The following is a 13,981-nucleotide window of genomic DNA, read 5'->3' as shown; positions in this document are numbered from 1 at the left end:
CCCTTTAGAGATTCTGACATCAATAACCCTGCCTCAATGCTAAACACTCACTGCCTCGCTCACTCATTCACATAGAGGGAGACACAGACCACAGACAGTGAGGCACTGACACACATACACAGACACACACACACACTCACACACACACAGAGTGAAATGCGCACAGACACACACACACAAAGTGAGACATACATAGGCACACATACACAGAGAGAGGAAGACAGACAGACACACAGACACACACAGACAGAGCGAGTCAGATACAGTCATATACTGACACACACTCTCCCTCTCACATAGAGACACATACAGCGTTCCACTGTTTGGGTAAACAACAGAACAAGCTCCAGTATCAATGGCACATTCTCATTGCATATACACCAGTGAAATAGCTCAGATCGGGGCATTTAATTGGAACTCGAAATAATTTCTCAGAAGAGTTTTGAATCTGATACTTACATGAAGAAAATTATGGAAAGAGATTGGAAAATAAGGGGCCACTCAGCCCATAATGTCTGTGCTGGCTCAATGAAAACTCGATCGAATTAATCTCACTTGTGTGCTCACTCCCCCAGGCCTGAAATGATTTCCTTTTCAAATCCTTCTCCAAAGCCTCTTTGCTATCCTCCACCTGGGCTCACCTTCCCTCACCCATTCTCATCTTCCGGAAGATAGCCAGAGAATGACTCACAACCACTCTTTCTCCCACGCTGTGACTCTGATGTCCCTTGGAGATAGTCCTTCAGCCTCCGGTATCCCTCACTAACACATCGCCCCTCAGCAACATCATCTGAAAACACTGTGTTAGATTTTTTTTACTCATTCATGTGTTGAGAAAGTGGGGGTGAGCTGCCTTCTTGAGCAATGCAGTGCAGGAGCTGTGGGTAACACCACAATGCCCTTAGGGGGGGCATTCCAGGATTCTGACCCAGCGACACTCCCCTGCTCACACTCACCTACTCACACTCCCCTGCTCACACTCGCTTGCTCACTCCAGGAATAAAGGTTTTGAACTGAGGAAGGCGATGTGGGGTAAGGCAGGAGCCGGCTAAAGTGAACTGGCAGTGGCTACTTGCAGGAAAATCCACATCAAAGCAGTGAGAGACATTCAATAAGAACATCAGAGCTAGGAGCAGGAGTAGGCCGCCTGGCCCTTCGAGCCTGTTCCACCACTCAATAAGATCATGGCTGATCTTTATGTGGTCTCAGCTCCATGTACCTGCCCTCTCACCATATCCCTTAATTACTTCATTGTTCTAAAATCTATCTTTGCTAAAAACGTTCAATGGAATAACCTCATCTGCTTCACTAAGCAGGGAATTCCACAGAGTCACAACCCTCCTCAACTCAGCCCTAAATCTGATCCCCCTTATTTTGAGATTATGCCCTCAGTCCTAGTTTCACCCACCAGTGAAAACAGCCTCCCTGCTTCTATCTTATCTAGTCCCTTCATAATGTTTCTATAAGATCCCCCCTCATTCTCTAAATTCCATTGAGTGTAATCACAGTGTACTCAGTCACTCATACAGTCATAGAGTCATAGAGATGTACAGCATGGAAATAGACCCTTCGGTCCAACCCATCCATGCCGACCAGATATCCCAACCCAATCTAGTCCCACCTGCCAGCAGCTGGCCCATATCCCTCCAAACCTTCCTATTCATATACCCATCCAAATGCCTTTTAAATGTTGCAATTGTACCAGCCTCCACCACATCCTCTGGCAGCTCATTCCATACATATACCACCCTCTGTGTGAAAAAGTTGCCCCTTAGGTCTCTTTTATATCTTTCCCCTCTCACCCTAAACCTATGCCCTCTAGTTCTGGACTCCCTGACTCCAGTGAAAAAACTTTGTCTATTTATCCTATCCATGCCCCTCATAATTTTGTAAACCTCAATAAAGTCACCCTTCAGCCTCCGACGCTCCAGGGAAAACAGCCCCACCCTGTTCAGCCTCTCCCTGTAGTTCTAATCCTCCCACCCTGGCAACATCCTTGTAAATCTTTTCTGAACCCTTTCAAGTTTCACAACATCTTTCCGATAGGAAGGAGACCAGAATTGCACACAATATTCCAACAGTGGCCTAACTCTTCATAAGCCAATCCTCTCAACTCTGGAATCAACCTCCGACACACCCCCTCCAGTGCCAGTACGTCATTTCTCAAGTAAGGAGACCAAAACTGTAACATTACTTCAGGTGTGGCCTCACCAGCACCTTATACAGCTGCAGCAAAACCTCCCTATTTTTAAAATCCATCCTTTCTAACAATTTGCCGTCTTAATTACCAGTTGCATCTGATAACCAACCCTCTGTGATTCATGAGCAAGGACACTCAGGTCCCTCTGCACAGCTGCATGCTGCAATTTTTCACCATTTATAGTCCATTTTGCTGTTATTCCGACCAAAATGGATGATTTCACAGTTATTAACATTGTATTCCATCTGTCAGACCCTTGCCCACTCACTTAACCTCATTAACTACTCATTTTAATATCATCTGTGAACTTTGACACATTACCTTTGGTCCCCTACTCTATATCATCTCTGTCATAGTGAGAGTGCACGGCCAGTATGTTGGTGAAACAGTGAAGGGTGGAGCCCTGGAGATTGAGGAAAGTGCAGGATTGGATAAGGATTACAGAAGGAAGCTTATGCTGGATAATGAAGGGTACCTGAGAAGAGTCAAGAAAATATAAAGTCGCCATAATCCTATCAGACCAGAGGGCTGCTCTGTCACGCTGGACCTGGTTTAACCTGAGGGTCACCATGCCTCAGGTAAGGGGAGAGGTTGATAAGGAGAGTCCTTCATGGTAACCTCAGCTGGTGTGGGAATTAAACCCACAGTGTTGACATCACTCTGTATCACAAACCACAGCTAACAGAGCTGGCTCAGAGTGCAGAGTGAAAGGACAAGGGGTTACTTAAAAGTGCTCATCCAAATATTTTTTGAAGGTTGTAATGTTTCCAGCCTCCGCTACCTTCCCAGGCAGCGCATTCTAGATTCCCAGCACCCACCGAGTGGAGAAGATTTTTCCCAAATCCCCTCGGAATCACCTGCCCCTTCCCCTAAAACCTCAACCCCTCATGATTGACCCCTCAACCGAGGGGAGCAGCTGCTCTCTATTCACCCTGTCCCTACCCCTCATAATCCTATATATCTCAATCATGTTCCCCCTCAATCTTCTGTGCCTATCTCGCTTCTCCTTATAGCTCAGTCTCTCAATCCCAGCCAACATCCTGATGAACCTCCTCTGTACTCCCTCTAGTGCTGTCACATCCTTCCTGTAGTGAGGTGACCAGAACGGTGCACACAACTCCAGCTTCGGCCTGACCAATGCTTTGTATGTCTCAACATTTCCATTTTGCTCTTATACTCTGTCATAACTGATGAAAGCGAGTGTTCCATACATGCTTTCTTCCTAACTATCCTATTCATGTGCCCTGCTTATCTCAGGGATCTGTGAATAACTACCCATGATCCCAGTGTTCCTCTGGGCGACCCAGTGTCCTGCCATTCATTAAATACTCTCTCATCTTGTTTCTTCTTCCAAACTGTATCACCTCACATTTATCAGGGTTAAATACTATCTGCCACTGATCTGCCCTTCTGACCAACCCATCTATATCTTCCTGTAACCTACAAACATTCTCTATTAACCCTTCCACCAACCTTGGTATAATCTGCAAACTTGCTTAGCATTTCCCCCAACCTTTTCATCTACAATACAACCTCAATTATCCGAACGAGATGGGCGGGGAGTATTTTGTTCAGATAACCGATTGTTCAGATAACTGATCTGATCGTAAACAAAGGAAGCATTTATGAGACCTTGAGATCTTGTTCGGATAATCCGAAATTTGGATAATTGATGTTCGGATAACTAAGGTTGTTTTGTATATCATTTCAGTATATAACAAACAATAAGAGTCCCAGTACTGATCCTTGTGGTGCATCACTGGACACCGGCCTCCAGCCTCCTCCCACTACCCTTTGTTTCCGATCTATCTCACCAACGTTCCCACAATTCCATGAGTTTTAACCTTCTCAGTCAATCTCCCATGTGGGACCTTGTCAAAAGGTTTGCTAAAGTCCCGATAAACAACACCAACTGAACTTCCCTCATCCACACACTTGATCACATTTTCAAAATCTTCTAACAAATCTATTAGGTATGACCTCTCTCTGACAAAGGGGAAAGTGACGACTGCAGATGCTGGAGACCAGCGTTGAGAAGGGCTTATGCCCAAAACGTCGATTCTCCTGCTCCTCGGATGCTGCCTGGCCTGCTGTGTTTTTCCAGCACCACATTTTTCAACTCTCTCTGACAAAGCCATGCTGACTCTCCCTAATTAACCCATGCCTTTGCAAGTGGGAATTAATTCACTCCTCCAGAGCTTTCTCCAATAGTTTCCCTAACACTGACGCTAAACCCACTGGCCTATAATTTCCTGGCTCATCCCTACCAGCCTTCTTTAAAAAGTGGAACCACCTTTGCCATCCTCCAGTCCGCTGGCACTTCCCCTATGTCAGAGAGCAATTAAAACTTTGTGTCAGAGTGCCTGTAATATCCTGCCTCATCACCCACAGCAGCCTGGGATGTAATTTAATTGGGCCAGGGGATTTGTCAGTTTTTAAGCCTAACAGGGCATCCAGAACAATAGAGAGCCATTTCATATCTCAGACTGTGCAGGTTCCTCACAGTCCCTTGTCCTGAATTCCGTACCTGCGTTCTCCTTTTCCAGAGTGAAGACTGAAGAGGAGTATTTACTCAACCCCTTCCATTATCCTGCAGCTTCACACACAGGTCGCCTCCTTGGGCCCACTCTTTCCCTGGTTAATCTCTTCCCTTAATGGATTTATGAAATATTTTTGGAATTTCCCTAATCCTGTTGGTAAGTTCTTTCTCGTGTTCCCTTTTTGCCCTTCTAATTACTTTCTGAAGTTCCCTCCTGCACTTCCTGTATTCCTGTTGGACCACAGCTGACTTGCTTCCGTCGGAATTGCTGAAAGCCTTATTCGTCTTCTTTATGAAACCCTGCATTGTCCTAGACGTTCAGGGTCCTGACTGTGTTGTTCTGACATCTCCCTCTAAAGGGTATATATTGGGGCTGTACTCCCCCCAGTTCCTTTTTGAATGCCCCCCCCATTTGCTCTGCTGTAGACTCACCCACATGAAGCTGTTCCAATTCTACTGAGGCCAGATCCTGTTTTATTTCATTAAAATCTGCCTCCTGCCCCCAATCCAAAGCCATCTTTTGTAGGTCTTCTTTTTCCTTAAGGAGAAAGTGAGGTCTGCAGATGCTGGAGATCAGAGCTGAAAATATGTTGCTGGAAGAGCGCAGCAGGTCAGGCAGCATCCAAGGAACAGGAGAATCGACGTTTCGGGCACAAGCCCTTCTTCAGCCCTGAAGAAGGGCTTGTGCCCGAAACGTCGATTCTCCTGTTCCCTGGATGCTGCCTGACCTGCTGTGCTCTTCCAGCAACACATTTTCAGCTTCTTTTTCCTTATCCAGAATTATACTGGTACCGCCCTGGTTCCTGAACTAAAGGGACACCAATATCCTGGGGGGAAATTTGCTCATGTTCTTTGGGTGGGTTTAAACGAATTCAGCAGGGGGATGGGAACCTAAACTGTAGTTTGAGTATACGGGGGCTTGAGAATAGTGAAGTCAGAACTAAGGCACCGGCAAGCAGGAAGGTGGTTTGAAGTGTGTCTACTTCAACGCCAGGAGCATCCGGAATAAGGTGGGTGAACTTGCAGCATGGTTTGGTACCTGGGACTTCGATGTTGTGGCCATTTCAGAGACATGGATAGAGCAGGGACAGGAATGGTTGTTGCAGGTTCCAGGATTTAGATGTTTCAGTAAGAAGATGGTAAAAGAGGGGGAGGTGTGGCATTGTTAGTCAAGGACAGTATTACAGTTGCAGAAAGGATGTTTGATGACTCGTCTACTGAGGTAGTATGGGCTGAGGTTAGAAACAGGAGAGGAGAGGTCACCCTGTTGGGAGTTTTCTATCGGCCTCCAAATAGTTCCAGAGATGTAGAGGAAAGGATAGCAAAGATAATTCTGGATAGGAGCGAGAGTAGCAGGATGGTTGTTATGGGGAACTTTAACTTTCCAAATATTAACTGAGAATACTATAGTTCGAGTACTTTAGATGGGTCTGTTTTTGTCTAGTGTGTGTAAGAGGGTTTCCTGACACAGTATGTTGACTGGCCAACAAGGGGCGAGGCCACTTTGGATTTGGTACGGGGTAATGAACCCGGCCAGGTGATAGATTTGGAGGTAGGTGAGCACTTTGGTGATAGTGACCACAATTCGGTGATGTTTACTTTAGTGATGGAAAGGCATTGGTATATACCACAGCAATTACGATGTGATTAGGCAAACTTGAGGATGCATAGGATGAGGAAGGAAACTGCAGGGGATGGGCACAATTGAAATGTGGAGCTTATTCAAGGAACAGCTAGTGTTGGTCCATGAGAAGTTTAATTTAGATAAATGTGAGGTGTTGCATTTTGGGAAAGCAAATCTTAGCAGGACTTATACACTTAATGGTAAGATCCAAGAGAGTGTTGCTGAACAAAGAGACCTTGGAGTGCAGGTTCATAGCTCCTTGAAAATAGAGTTGCAGGTAGATAGGATAGTGAAGAAGGTGTTTGGTATGCTTTTCTTAATTGGTCAGAGTATTAAATACAGGAGTTGGGAGGTCATGTTGCAGCTGTACAGGACATTGGTTAGGCCACTGTTGGAATATTGCGTGTAATTCTGGTCTCCTTCCTATCAGAAGGATGATGTGAAACTTGAAAGGGTTCAGAAAAGATTTACAAGGATATTGTCAGGGTTGGAGGATTTATAGGGAGAGGTCTGTAAGGTATGATTCAGTGAGTATGACTATGTCAGACTAGTGCTTGACTGGTCAAAGAATCATGGAGTCATAGGGATGTACAGCACGGAAACAGACCCTTCGGTCCAACCTGTCCATGCAGACCAGATAACCCAATCCAATCTAGTCCCACCTGCCAGCACCCGGCCCATATCCTTCCAAACCCTTCCTATTCATATACCCATCCAAATGCCTTTTAAATGCTGTAATTGTACCAGCCTCCACCACATCATCTGGCAGCTCATTCCATACATGTACCACCCTCTGTGTGAAAAAGTTGTCCCTTCGGTATCTTTTATATCTTTCCCCTCTCACCTTAAACCTATGCCCTCCAGTTCTGGACTCCCCTACTCCAGGGAAAAGACCTTGGCTATTTATTCTATCCACGCCCCTCATGATTTTTTTAGGTCATCCCTCAGCTCCCAACACTCCAGAGAATAATGTCCCACATCCTGAGAGTATATGGCACCAGTCATAGTCTTGACAATTACCCAACCCATTTCTGTCCATTTCCCATCTTGCTGCATCCACTTCATCCCATACCATCCACCAAATTACCATCCCATACCATCCACCAAATTACCATCGTGTACCATCCACCAAATTACCATCCTGTACCATCCACCAAATTACCATCGTGTACCATCCACCAAATTACCATCCCGTACCATCCACCGAACGTTGTACCACCAGGAAATGTGAAGAAATTACACAGAGCCCGAGCCCTTTAGATACCGAAACCATTGGTATCAATTGGAAATGGGTGATCCTCGCCATGGCACTTACACTGGCACAGAGGAGAAGGTCACTGACCTCTCCCTACCTCACTGGGCATTCCTGCAGACACTGAGAGTGAACCCTGGGAGAGAGCGGGGAGGGGGGGAGAGAGGAGGGTGTGTTGGGGGGAGGGCGTGTTGGGGAGGGGATGTTGGGGGGGAGGGGGTGTTGGGGGAGGATATGTTGGGGGGAGGGGGTGTTGAGGAGGGGGTTTTGGGGAGGGTGTGTTGGAGGAGGGGGTTTGGGGGAGGGTGTATTGAGGGGAGGGTGTGTTGGGGGAGGGTGTGTTGGGGGGAGGGTGTGTTGGGGGGAGGGTGTGTTGGGGGGAGGGGGTGTTGGGGGGAGGGGGTGTTGGGGGGGAGGGGGTGTTGGGGGGGAGGGGGTGTTGGGGGGGAGGGGGTGTTGGGGGAGGATATGTTGGGGGGAGGAAGGGGTGTTGGGGGAGGGGGAGGGGGTGTTGAGGAGGGGGTGTTGGGGGGGAGGGGGTGTTGGGGGGGAGGGGGTGTTGGGGGAGGATATGTTGGGGGGAGGAAGGGGTGTTGGGGGAGGGGGAGGGGGTGTTGAGGAGGGGGTGTTGGGGGGGAGGGTGTGTTGGGGGGAGGGGGTGTTGGGGGGGAGGGGGTGTTGGGGGGGAGGGGGTGTTGGGGGAGGATATGTTGGGGGGAGGAAGGGGTGTTGGGGGAGGGGGAGGGGGTGTTGAGGAGGGGGTTTTGGGGAGGGTGTGTTGGAGGAGGGGGTTTGGGGGAGGGTGTATTGAGGGGAGGGTGTGTTGGGGGAGGGTGTGTTGGGGGAGGGTGTGTTGGGGGGAGGGGGTGTTGGGGGGAGGGGGTGTTGGGGGGAGGGGGTGTTGGGGGGAGGGGGTGTTGGGGGAGGGTGTCTTGGGAGGATGGGGTGTTAGGAGGAGGGGGTGTTGGGGGAGGGGGAAGGGGTTGTTGGGGGTTGGGGGTATTGGGCGGGTGTGTTGGGGGATGGTGTGTTGGGGGGAGGGTGTGTTGGGGAGGGGAAGGGGGTGTTGGGGGAGGGTGTGTTGGGGGAAGGGGGTGTTGGGGGGAGGATGTGTTGGGGGAGAGGAAAGGAGGTGTTGGGGGGATGGTGTGTTGGGGGAGGGGAAGGGGGTGTTGGGGGAGGGGATGTTGGGGGAGGGAGTGTTGGGGGGAGGGGGTGTTGGGGGGAGGCGGGTGTTGGGGGGAAGAGGTGGGGGTAACCTCACACCAAGCTGATGGAGAATTTGGAAACATGATTTCTCAATCAGAACTGTGTTTTTGGAACACAGAACATTACAGCGCAGTACAGGCCCTTCGGCCCTCGATGTTGCGCAGCCCTGTCATACCAATCTGAAGCCCATCTAACCTACACTATTCCATTTACGTCCATATGCCTGTCCAATGACGACTTAAATGTACTTAAACTTGGCGAATCTACTACCATTGCAGGCAAAGCATTCCATACCCTTACTACTCTCTGAGTAAAGAAACTACCTCTGACACCTGTCTTGTACCTATCTCCCCTCACTTTAAATTTGTGTTCTCTCGTGTTTGCTGTCCCCACACTTGTCCGCATTAAACTCCATTTGCCAGCTCTCAGCCCAGCTCTGCAGCTTATCTATGTCTCTCTGTAACCTACATCCTTCGTCACTATCCACAACTCGTGGGCGGCACGGTGGCACAGTGGTTAGCACTGCTGCCTCGCAGCGCCAGAGACCCGGGTTCAATTCCCGTCTCAGGCGACTGACTGTGTGGAGTTTGCACGTTCTCCCCGTGTCTGCGTGGGTTTCCTCCGGGTGCTCCGGTTTCCTCCCACAGTCCAAAGATGTGCATGTCAGGTGAATTGGCCATGCTAAATTGCCCGTAGTGTTAGGTAAGGGGTAAATGTATGGGTGGGTTACGCTTCGGCGGGTCGGTGTGGACTTGTTGGGCCGAAGGGCCTGTTTCCACACTGTAACGTAATCTAATCTAATCTAATCTAAAACTCCACCAACCATAATGTCATCTGCAAATTTACTAACCCACCCTTCTACGCCCTCATCCAGGTCGTTTATAAAAATGATGAACAGCAGTGGACCCAACACCGACCCTTGTGGTACACTACTGGTAACTGGACTCCAGAATGAACATTTCCCATCAACCACCACCCTCTGTCTTCTTTCAGCAAGCCAATTACTGATCCAAACTGCTATATCTCCCACAATCCCTTTCCTCCGCATTTTGTACAATAGCCTACTGTGGAGGACCTTATCGAACGCCTTGCTGAAATCCATATACATCATGACCCATAGTGTTAGGTAAGGGGTAAATGTAGGGGTATGGGTGGGTTGCGCTTCGGCGGGGCGGTGTGGACTTGTTGGGCCGAAGGGCCTGTTTCCACACTGTAAGTAATCTAATCTAATCTAATCAACCGGTTTACTCTCATCTATTTGTTTGGTCACCTTCTCAAAGGTTTGTGAGGCACGACCTACCTTTCACAAAACCGTGATGACTATCCCTAATCAAATAATTCTTTTCTAGATGATTATAAATCCTATCTCTTATAACCTTTTCCAACACTTTACCAACAACTGAAGAAAGGCTCACTGGTCTATAATTACCAGGGTTGTCCCTACTCCCCTTCTTGAACAGGGGAACCACATTTGCTATCCTCCAGTCTTCTGGCACTATTCCTCTAGACAATGACGATTTAAAGATCAATGCCAAAGGCTCGACAATCTCTTCCGTGGCTTCCCAGAGGATCCGAGGATAAATCCCATCCGGCCCACGGGACTTATCTATTTTCACACTCTGCAGGATTTCTAATACCTCTTCCTTGTGAACCTCAATCACATCCAGTCTAGTAGCCTGTATCTCAGTATTCTCATCGACAACATTGTCGTTTTCTAGAGTGAATACTGTCGAAAAATATTCATTTAGTGCTTCCCCTATCTCCTCTGACTCCACACACAACTTCCCACTATTATCTTTGACTGGCCCTAATCTTACTCTCGTCATTCTTTTATTCCTTAAATAACTGTAGAAAGCCTTAGGGTTTACCCTGATCCTATCCACCAACAACTTCTCATGTCTCCTCCTGGCTCTTCTGAGATCTCTCTTTAGGTCTTTCCTGGCTACCTTGTAACCCTCAAGCGCCCTAACTGAGCCTTCACATCTCATCCTAACATAAGCCTTCTTCTTCCTCTTGACCAGGGATTCCACTTCCTTTGTAATCCACAGCTCCAGCGCTCTACAGCTTCCTCCTGCCTGACAGGTACTAGAGTGAATCATTTCCCTTAACTTCTGCATCAAAAGCTCTCAACAACTTGGAAACTCCATTCAGTCCCTCTCAGTCCTCCTTATATCCCCGTTGACTCCTCATGCACTGAGCTGACCCCAGTGCATTGTTTTCACTGACAACATTACTCACTCAACACATGATCGGCTCCAACACTGTCTAGAACCTTCTTTACCTTTCTAACTCAAAAGAAAGAAGCAGAATGTTTCCTTCACGTCCCTCCCTTTTCAGTTCCAGTGACAGCGTCTCAGACACAGAGGATCATGTTTACTGTTACTAATCCCATCCTGGTCACTTCCTTGGTGTTGCTCCTGCCATCGGTTTCCAGGGTGGGGGATTGTTTGCTGGGGCTTTGCTGACCAGGTGCTCCATTGAGGAACACAAGGCCAGGGAGCAGCAAGGTTCACCCCCCAGCACCTGCCAGCCAATCCCAGGACAATGGGCACTGCCCCTGGGAGGGATTGACAATCCTGGTACAGCACAGTGAAGCAGAAACCATACCATCCAGTGCAAAGGGTCAGTGCTGAGGGTGTGCTGCACTGTCAGAGGGTCAGTGCTGAGGGAGCGCTGCACTGTCGGAGGGTCAGTGCTGAGGGAGTGCCGCACTGTCAGATGGTTAGTGCTGAGTGAGCGCCACACTGTCAGAGGTCAGTACTGAGGGAGTGCTGCACTGTCAGAGGGTCAGTACTGAGGGAGTGCTGCACTGTCACAGGGTCAGTACTGAGGGAGTGTACACTGTCAGAGGGTCAGTATTGAGTGAGTGCTGCATTGTCAGAGGGTCAGTGCTGAGGGAGTGCTACACTGTCAGAGGGTCAGTACTGAGGGAGTGCCGCACTGTCAGAGGGTCAGTACTGAGGGAGTGCCGCACTGTCAGAGGGTCAGTACTGAGGGAGTGCCGCACTGTCAGAGGGTCAGTACTGAGGGAGTGCTGCACTGTCAGAGGGTCAGTACTGAGGTCAGTGCTGAGGGAGTGCTGCACTGTCAGAGGGTCAGTACTGAGGGAGTGCCGCACTGTCAGAGGGTCAGTACTGAGGGAGTGCCGCACTGTCAGAGGATCAGTACTGAGGGAGTGCCGCACTGTCAGAGGGTCAGTACTGAGGGAGTGCTGCACTGTCAGAGGGTCAGTACTGAGGTCAGTGCTGAGGGAGTGCTGCACTGTCAGAGGGTCAGTGCTGAGGGAGTGCCACACTGTCAGAGGTCAGTACTGAGGGAGTGCCGCACTGTCAGATGGTTAGTGCTGAGTGAGCGCCACGCTGTCAGAGGTCAGTACTGAGGGAGTGCTGCACTGTCAGAGGGTCAGTGCTGAGGAGTGCTGCACTGTCAGAGGGTCAGTACTGAGGGAGTGCCACACTGTCAGAGGTCAGTACTGAGGGAGTGCCGCACTGTCAGAGGGTCAGTACTGAGGGAGTGCTGCACTGTCAGAGGGTCAGTGCTGAGGAGTGCTGCACTGTCAGACGGTCAGTACTGAGGGAGTGCCACTGTCAGAGGGTCAGTACTGAGGGAGTGCCACACTGTCAGAGGTCAGTGCTGAGGGAGTGCTGCACTGTCAGAGGGTCAGTGCTGAGGGAGTGCTGCATTGTCAGAGGGTCAGTTAATGTACAGTGACTGTTGCCCTATCTTTGATTTGCTGCTGAAAGGAATATAAAATGTAGCCACCTCCTTCTTATTAATGCTAGAGCCAATTGGTGGACACAGCAGCCAATCTCCTGCTTTATTTTGTCCCCATGTGACTTATATTTATGTGGTATCAGACATAGATTCATAGTCGTAGAAATATACAGCACGGAAGCAGATCCTTCAGTCCAACTCGACAATGCTGACCAGATATCCCAATCTGACCTTGTCCCATTTGCCAGCACTTGGGCCATATCCCTCTAAACCCTTCCTATTCATATACCCAACCAGATGCTTTTTAAATGTTGTGATTGTACCAGTCTCCATCATGGCAGCTCGTTCCATACATGCACCACCATTTGAGTGAAAACGTTATCCCTTATGTCCTTTGTAAATCTTTCCTCTTTCACCTTTAACCTATGACATCTAGTTTTGGACTCCACCACCCAAGGAAGAAGTCCTTGGCTATTCACCCTTTCCATACCCCTCAAGTTTATAAACTTCTGTGGGATAACCCCCTCAACCTCCTGTGCTCCAGGCAAAAGATTCAGCCTCTTCACATGGAGCATGATGCTGGCCTCTCGGGGGTTCCTCTGTGTGTTTGCATGCCTTACACGGTTTCCCCCAATGTCTCTCTGTGAAACGTTGCTTCTGATACATTGAGCAGTGCAGAGCACGATCCCTGTGGCTGAGACATTCCTGGGCTCACACAACCTGTGAGTCACATGATGAGGTGATGGTCCCCAGAGTGAACACATGGATTCATGGTGCGAGGTGACTGTGCAATCACTCTCGTTGCTGGATCAGTAATGTCCTTCAGGGAGAGGGGGTCCGTCATCCTGACCTGGTCTGGTTTCAGACCGTCTGAAATAGCCCTGACAGCCAATCAATTCAGGGGCAACTTGGGATGGGTAACAAATGGTGACCTTTCCAGCAATGTCCTCACCCCAGACAGGAATTCTGAAAAAGCACTTGCATATCGTACTGCAATGCACCCTTCGTGTGGCATCAATGGGGTATTCCTCAAGATTGTCCAGAACTGCTTTTCAAAAAGATTTACTAAGTGAAAAGCAATGACCAGTTCCATCAGCCTTTCAGCTAAACTAGCTTCTCAATGAAATCACGTCCCATCTCTGGGCCAACATCTACTGACAGATCAAGTGACTGCATTATCCAACTGATAGTGAGGTGACACCAGCTCAGACTTGAGTTATCCAGAGGCTGACTGAGGCATTAACCTGCTGGAAAATTGGTCAGAATCTTTGTGGAAATCACTTGAAATAGCAGGGGGTTTTATTGTTAATGCTTTGTTTCCCCCAGTGATGAGGATCTTGATTGACTGCATTTCTTGACCAGCTACCTGCTGATTTCTGTAGTGAAGGTTTATTCTTTCTTTGAACAATTGAAATTCTGTCAGAATGTCACTCGAGAGTCAAT

At 48.7% G+C, this 13,981-nt stretch overlaps 1 protein-coding gene and 1 long non-coding RNA gene across 8 annotated transcripts in view; one reads left to right on the top strand and one right to left on the bottom strand.

Annotated features, from left to right (window-relative positions):
• col11a1a (collagen, type XI, alpha 1a) overlaps positions 1 to 13,981 on the bottom strand; it is a 490,074-nt gene that overhangs the window by 250,562 nt on the left and 225,531 nt on the right. The window lies entirely within an intron of this gene.
• Positions 1 to 13,981, top strand: part of LOC148149072 (uncharacterized) — a 35,689-nt gene that overhangs the window by 10,872 nt on the left and 10,836 nt on the right. The gene's annotated exons all lie outside the window — the stretch shown is intronic.

This window comes from Chiloscyllium plagiosum, unplaced genomic scaffold, assembly GCF_037043375.1.
Source record: "Chiloscyllium plagiosum isolate Xiang-an unplaced genomic scaffold, Cpla_swu_hap1 HiC_scaffold_9, whole genome shotgun sequence".
In the NCBI taxonomy this organism is placed as follows: domain Eukaryota; kingdom Metazoa; phylum Chordata; class Chondrichthyes; order Orectolobiformes; family Hemiscylliidae; genus Chiloscyllium; species Chiloscyllium plagiosum.
The sequence above is the reverse complement of the archived record's forward strand: the minus strand, read 5'-3'. Positions and strand labels throughout refer to the sequence as shown.